This window comes from Propithecus coquereli, unplaced genomic scaffold, assembly GCF_000956105.1.
Source record: "Propithecus coquereli isolate 6110/MARCELLA unplaced genomic scaffold, Pcoq_1.0 Scaffold16, whole genome shotgun sequence".
Taxonomy (NCBI): Eukaryota; Metazoa; Chordata; class Mammalia; order Primates; family Indriidae; genus Propithecus; species Propithecus coquereli.
In genome coordinates this window covers 3950776-3957834 of record NW_012140524.1, presented here as the reverse complement: position 1 = coordinate 3957834, position 7059 = coordinate 3950776, and the positions used below count along the sequence as shown (strand labels likewise).

The 7059-nt window shown below is 45.4% G+C and overlaps 1 protein-coding gene across 1 annotated transcript in view; it reads left to right on the top strand.

Annotated features, from left to right (window-relative positions):
* Positions 1-1833: 1833 nt before the first annotated feature.
* The window catches only part of FAR2 (fatty acyl CoA reductase 2), a 142962-nt gene continuing 137736 nt past the window's right edge, over positions 1834-7059 (top strand). Inside the window, exon 1 of the mRNA XM_012641032.1 lies at positions 1834-2032. The gene's annotated coding sequence lies outside the window, so the exon portion shown is untranslated. The remainder of the gene's footprint in view (positions 2033-7059) is intronic.

Sequence of the window (7059 nt, the reverse complement as noted above, 5' to 3'; positions counted from 1 at the left end):
CATACTTTCTTATGACAGGCCTAGCATACTAATACATTCTACATATATGAATAACATTTTAAATGGTGATAATCAAATTATGTTTCTGTAATTTATAATAATGCTGCGTTTTATCTTTGAACATTCCATTGAGAGTCGGTTTTATATTTTCTACTTTATAAATAACTCTGTAATAAATATGTTACTTGGTCTATATGGCATTTCTCTTTTCGTGGATTATTTCCTTTGAATACATTATAAGAAGCAGTAATCTTTTATCAAAATGTCCAGAATAAAACATTTTCAGTGACTTAATGGCTTGGAAATGTGTTGCTAAACTGCTTTCCAAAGACTTGTATGTAACAATTTATCTTCCACCTGCTATCTGATAAGTGAGATTTCTACACAAACATCTCACCTGCATTTGCCAGTATCATTTCAAGTACTATCACATACGTTTTGAGGACAAATTCAGATTTATTCTTGAATGGGGGGAGGCGTAACAAAGAGTTCTGTGTATTTATTTGGTACTAACATTTTTTTTCTTGCTTTCAGGTAGTCATCAGAGGAAATCAGTAACAATGTCTTCAGGCTACACTTTACTTAACACATTTAATTACAAAGAGTCCAGGAGCAGAGAATTCAAAATGGATGTGATTTTTTTTTTTAATGCATGAAATCGCTCATTTCATTTTTTCTAACTTTCATCAATCAAATTTTCTTTTTTTTATTGCCTGTCAATTGTACCTAGGAGAATGAGAACAGCGTATAGGGCAATATTCCTTTTGATTTTTCTTAACACAGCATATTTTTTTTCGGAAATTTACCTTCCACATTGTCCAGGGAATTAGGATGGGCGTTGCTCGTTTTCAGCGCTTCCTGGTTGAGGGCAAGGGCTGCACTCACGTGCCTGTCCATCCCTCCACAAGTCTTCCCTGATAGCTCGTCTTTCCGTTTGAAATTTAACAATGACCAAATCCCAAAAAACTACCAGGCTAAGAAATGAAACACTTTTTTTTTCTTTTAAATCCAGAGAACGGCTGCTGGGCACAGCTGGCCGGTTGCTGTAGCTCGCGTCTCAGATCCTTTCTAGTCTCCCACCTCCTAACCCCAACCCCCAACCCCGACCCCACCTCCCGCGAGCAGGGCCAGAGTTCTGCCCTCCAAACCCGGGGTGGGAGCAAACTGCGCCACGAGTCCTCCTCACCACCTCCAAACCTCCGCCCCTGGGTTTTAAAAAGCCACTACGCTTATGGGTCATCGCAGGGCGCCTCCGCAGCGTCTGGAGCAGATACAAGAGCATCCCTCCCACGGGATATGCAGTGTAGACGAGCTGAGGAAACTGGGATTTGGGGGCGGCCTGTTCTGCTAGGGTGGGTAGGGAAAGGTGAGTCCTCCAAACGTTCGGACCAGAACCTGTCAGTCTCAGCTTTCTCTCTGTTCGCTCACCGCTACTCTCTCCTCTTTCTCTCCCCTCCCTCCCCTCTGTCTCTGTCTCTTTCTCCTTCTGTGTGTCTCGGTCTCTCTCCCTCCCTCCCCTCTTTCTCAAAAGCGTGGGAGCGCTCCTTTTCCGGACAGAGAGGGGCGCCTTTCCAGCTGCCTTTCCTCTCACCCACTGATTAAAAAATGATTAAAACAAAACAAAAAGCAAAAAACCCACAGAGATCCAAGAGCCATGAGCGAGTGGATCAGCCTGGCGCTGAATGAATGGAAGCCGCGGGGCGTGCCAGCGCGCGCGGCCGCCCTGCCCACGATGCGATCGCCCCGCGGCCTGTAGGGCCCTCGTTGGCCCCTTGCCCTCCTCCCGCCCGGGGCTGAGGCTGCCGCCGGCTCCGCGCCCAACGCTGAGGCCGCGGCGGCGGGGAAGGTCGGAGGGAGGGTGGTTTCCTCCCGCCCCACACCCAGTCTCCCAGCCGGATATATAGAGTGTCACGTTTGGGAGCCGAAAGACCAGAGCAGTTTCCTTGTGGCTGGAGCACTTCCCGTAGCCTCGGGGAAGGACCGGGATTTAGAGGACCACTAGTTGAACCCCATCCCCGTGCTGGAGGAGCAGGTATTCCAGGGTCCCCAGCCCTGCGGTTCGCAGAGCCCACGCGCTCCGAAGGCAAAGACCGGGCTGGGGGTGGCCCGGGAGGGAGGGCTCGGCCGGGTTCGCAGGGAGGGGCGGGGCCCTGCGGGACCTGCAGGACGGTGGGTGTGAGGCCGGGTGGGAGGAGAGAAGCACTGGCCGAAGCTTTACCCGCTACAGCTGCCCCGGCTGCACCCCCGTCGTCACCGGCCGCTTAGGCACGTTTGGCGTCGGCGGAGCCCTCCAAGGTGGGGCGCGCAGGGGCTGGGAAGGGCAACGAGCCGGGAAGGACCGGAGAAGGTTAACGTGGGGGCACCGCCGTGGTGGCTGGGGACCGAGGGAGAGAGGCTCGGGGCCGTGAGCCGCCGAGGCCTTCTTGGCCTCTGGGGCTATTCCTGGAGAGAGCGCGCAAACGCCAGGGCCACGTGTGGAACAGCGGCGGCCTTCGGGTCCCCTTCCTGTTCCCGGGAACAGCAGGGGCGTGCTTCTCAGGCCCCCGGCGCGCGTCCTGGTACGCCCCTAGCCCCACCCCAGGCCGTACACGTCCGAACCCTCCCACTTGGGCCTCGCCCGGGTCTTAAACCAGAAGCTGAAAGAGGCTGGGGCGGCCCCCGTGGGAAGTTTTTGACCTCTTCCTGCGGCTTGGGCATCGGGGAGAGAGCAGGGCGGCAGGTGCCAGAAGACTCCAACTGGAGTACATGGCTTGTGGGGAAGGCTGCTCACACCCCCAGTGAGTAAGATTACCCTCGCGGCAGTTGCAGTTTATTAAAACAATTCGTGCCCAACCTTAACCTAGAAAAATCAGAGGAATGCGTCCCACCTGCCAGCCTCCTTCTCCTCTGGAAGTGGGTAGGACGATGAACGCTTTTTCTTACATGCATGAGTTACTGGTGTGTGAAAACAAGGTTGTCATTGGATCTGCAAGAGTTGGGCCACTCATTGCGTTATGTAGAGTGCCCCATGGTGCGATGAGCAAAGACAGCGTGTGCAAAGGGACCAGGAAACTCAAGTGGATCGTGATTTTCTGCTCGTTGGAGGCTGTATAGAGAGAAGTTTGACACTCTGTAAATGGAAATTTGAGAATTACCCTGTGGTTTCAATTACCCGTCTGTCTATATCGCCATAATATGAGTTGGAGATTTGACTGAGGGGCGTATTTAGTCTAAAAGTTGTAAAGCAGAACAAGGGAGTAAATAAAAATGCAAGACTGCCACCTAAACTGCAAGAGCAGGTGTTTCAGCAAAATTCCCATTTAGGGCTATTTGTGTGTGAGATTTCTAAGAGATGGCCACAAGGTGGGTACCAGCCAGACTCAAGTGTTGTAACATTTCATCTGTAGTATTTCTCAGGATCCAGTCTTTATAGTACTCTTTTCCTATTTCTGAGGGCATATTCTGCACCTGCTCTAATTAACAAATTCCTACCTTACCTCGATTCTAACATCGGGCTATAGTTGTCTATGCAACAGATGTAAATCACCATGAGTTGTTCGATGTTACAGCTATTGGAGAAATTACAAGTAAATGAGAGGCCGGGCGCAAGGGCTCACACCTGTAATCCTAGTACTGTGGGAGGCCGAGGTGGGAGGATCGCTTGAGGTCAGGAGTTGAAGACCAGCCTGAGCAAGAACAAGACCCTGGCTCTACAAAAAATACAAAAATTAGAAAAATTAGCTGAGCAAGGTGGCACTCACCTGTAGTACCAGCTACTTGAGCCCAGGAGTTTGAGGTTGCAGTGAGTTATGATGACACCATGGCACTCTAGCAGGGGACAACAGAGTGAGACTCTGTCTCCAAAAAAAAAAAAAAAGAAAAGTAAATGAAAATATACTTAATATACTTTCCCTAATGGAGGCTAAATGTAACATCCAATTACAGAAGAAGAGGGAAAAGTTTCCTTTAAGGGGGTGAAAATAAATAAAATAGCTCATATTTGAGTATCACTGTGATGTTCATAAAGAAAATGGTCATCTTGACCATATCACCGTTTGCTTTCCTATCTCGTGAAGATGCATTCTCGAGTGCATTTGTTTCTGGCAACATCTGGTCAGCTTTAAGAATTCCTTGTTTTTGTATTAATTCCCATGCACTCATGAAAACTTATTTATAAATATAGTCTTCTGAAAGATCATGCACAGTGGCCACCAGCATGCTTGTTTCTGCCAATATATTCTGACATGTGGCCTCTCTGAGAACATTTATTACTCTTGAAGAGGTTAACAGACTGCTTTGAGAATTCAATAAAAGCTATAAAATATGAAAAACAAACACATTCTCATGAACACAGAATTCTGCCTGTGATTTCAGGAGTTCACGACCTCGACCTTCTTGATGCCCAACCTCCCACATTCCTAGGCTTCCACAGACCCTAGGCAGGGCCGGTTTCATGGAAATGCAAACTGTGCGGTTGCACAGGGCCTTGCACTTAGAAGGGCCCTGCATTTAGTTTAATGCCCTGCTCTCACCATCAGCTGGCTTAATAATTTTCAGTCAAGAGGCTCTGAATCTTCATTTTGCACTGAGCCCTGCAAATTATGTCCTGAGCCCAGATTGACAACCTTGCACTAGTACTTACTAAATAACAGCGTACTTTTATAGCAATCCTACATTTAAGGTGAGTTCTCCAGCGCAAACCTGGAATCTAACTGCTGCTTACTTAGGTGCCCTTGGACATGTCATTAAACCTCTCTATATCTCAGTCTCCCCATTGACAAGATAAAAACAACAGATGATGTCTTCTTTGCTACTTATCTTAAAAGTTGTATTATCTCTGAGTAAAAAGATAATTGTAAAAATGTCTGCTGATGAATAGTTCTATGCTAACAAAGATGGTATTGTCACTGGCTTACCCTTTGTACTCCATTTTTCAGAAGTAGCTTGAGGAAAGTTGGTTGAACGTATTTAAAAGGTTGCAGAGGCTTTATAGCTCTTATATTTTGGTGAAAAAATAAAAATAAAATAAAAGGTAGCTAAGGTGTTCAGTATTTTAAATATTCCTTAAATATCATTATTTGGACAAGATCAGAACTGGTGACTAAAAGTACAGAATAACGTTTCAGATCCCAAAGACACTTCCTGAATTAAATTAATGTTTGGGTCTAATTCAGCCAAAAATTGAAGAATGAGAAATCGAGCCAATAATTGAAAACTTTTTGAGGAGGTAATCTTGTTTCATTTAATTTTAAAAATCCACTTGTTCAAAATCTTGATCAAGTCACCCTTCTAAATATTCTAGGAAATGCCTAATCAAATGTAAAGTACACCTAGTTCCTTACCAAGTACACCTACTCACCTTTTGTAACTCTGGTGCCTGTTAAAGAGGAATGGAGAAAACAGGCAAGTCCTCTGTCCCAAGACTCCTCCCTTAACTGCTTCTCTGTGACCTCAGAACTTATCTTTATCCCAGCTGTCCTTCCCAGCATGATGACAACACACTCAGAACCCTTGAGGAAGAAAATAGAATAAGAGGAAATGGATCAAATTCCCATATTAGGGTCTTATAATGGGGACACTTATAATGGGGTGGGTGGAGAAAGTACACTATGCAGGGGCATGTTGTGTGTGTCAGGGTACAGAGTACTGGGTCCTGCATTCAGTAAACTTATGGACATCATTAGCAAGACAAAATGTGTGAATATAAGGCATTAATTTACAACAGCTAGCACGTTGTTACAAGGCAATAGAAGATTGGACACCAAGTGAGTAGTGCAGAAAATAAGTGCAATGAGTTTCCAAGAAGAGAATAAAATGCTGAAATGCTGAGGGAAGCATAGGAGAAAAGGTTTATGAGATGGCCCTGAAAGTTCTGGTCCTAACAGAGATGAACGAATGAGACTTTGGGTGATAAGTGTGTGAAAAAGGAAAATCTGGATGGAGCTAATGTTTTAGGTAAGGAAAAGGCAGGAGATAAAACTGTAAGAGAAATTCCCACTGGCTAGCTATATTCATGTAATAAAAAATTATTAAGCCCATTCTGTGACCAGACACCATGCCAATTTTCCCCACATTTAGTGGTGAACAAAGCAGATGTGTTCCCTATCCTCTTGGAACTTACACTTATAAAATAAACACATAATAGCAAATTTCGGGAAGTAGTGTGAAGAACAGAATGCTATGAGAAAAAAACAAGGGCACTGACTCAGTTGGGTGCTCTGGGAAGGGCTCTGTGAGAAAAAAATGATTGAAATTGATATTTGAAAGAACATAGGAGTGAACTTGATCAAAAATAAAAGAGGAAAAAGCGATTTGGGCAGAGAAAACTGTACATGGGAAGGCCCTACGGAGAGAAAAAGCTGGAGGTGTTTAGGGACAGAAAGAAGGCACTGATGTGGCTGGAATTTGGTGAGGAAGCCTCTGAGAGACGGGACACCAGTGTGGGGGCAGGTGGCTGCTCATGCCACACTTCACAGGTCTTGATAAAAGATTTCGAATTTGATTTTAGTGGGAAGCCACTGAAGGCTTTTAAGCCAGAGACTGGCCTAATTTCTATTTTAAGGAAATCTTTACGGACACAATAAGGAGAATGGACTGGAGGGATAACGAATCGGAAGCAGGACCAGTTAGGACAGAGTGCAGGCCAGAGTACCGACAAGGAAGAGGGAGAGAATTGCACAGACTTGAACGCTGGATTTGATACAGCTTGGGGATTGATTGGATATGGGAGGGATAAAGCAGAAAGAAGTGTGAGAATGAATTCCTTTAATAGATACTGCTGAATGTTTCTAATTCAAAACAACAGGCTCACATGCATACAATGTAAAGTTGCCATAAGAAGAACGGGAAAAATAAAACAAAAACTAGTAACTGCAGTTAGGACCTCTGGTAGGTATACCAGCTGCTGCGATAGGAGTGAGAGAAAGGAGGAAGGAGATATTTGCTTTATCCTCTGAACTGTTTGAATTATTTTTTAAACCATGCTTGCCTTTTATAATTTTTTTAGAAAGTTATCACTACAACAGATATAGCTGCTGTTTTTCTGACTTCAGTACGTGGATGGCATAGGGTGTAATTTCT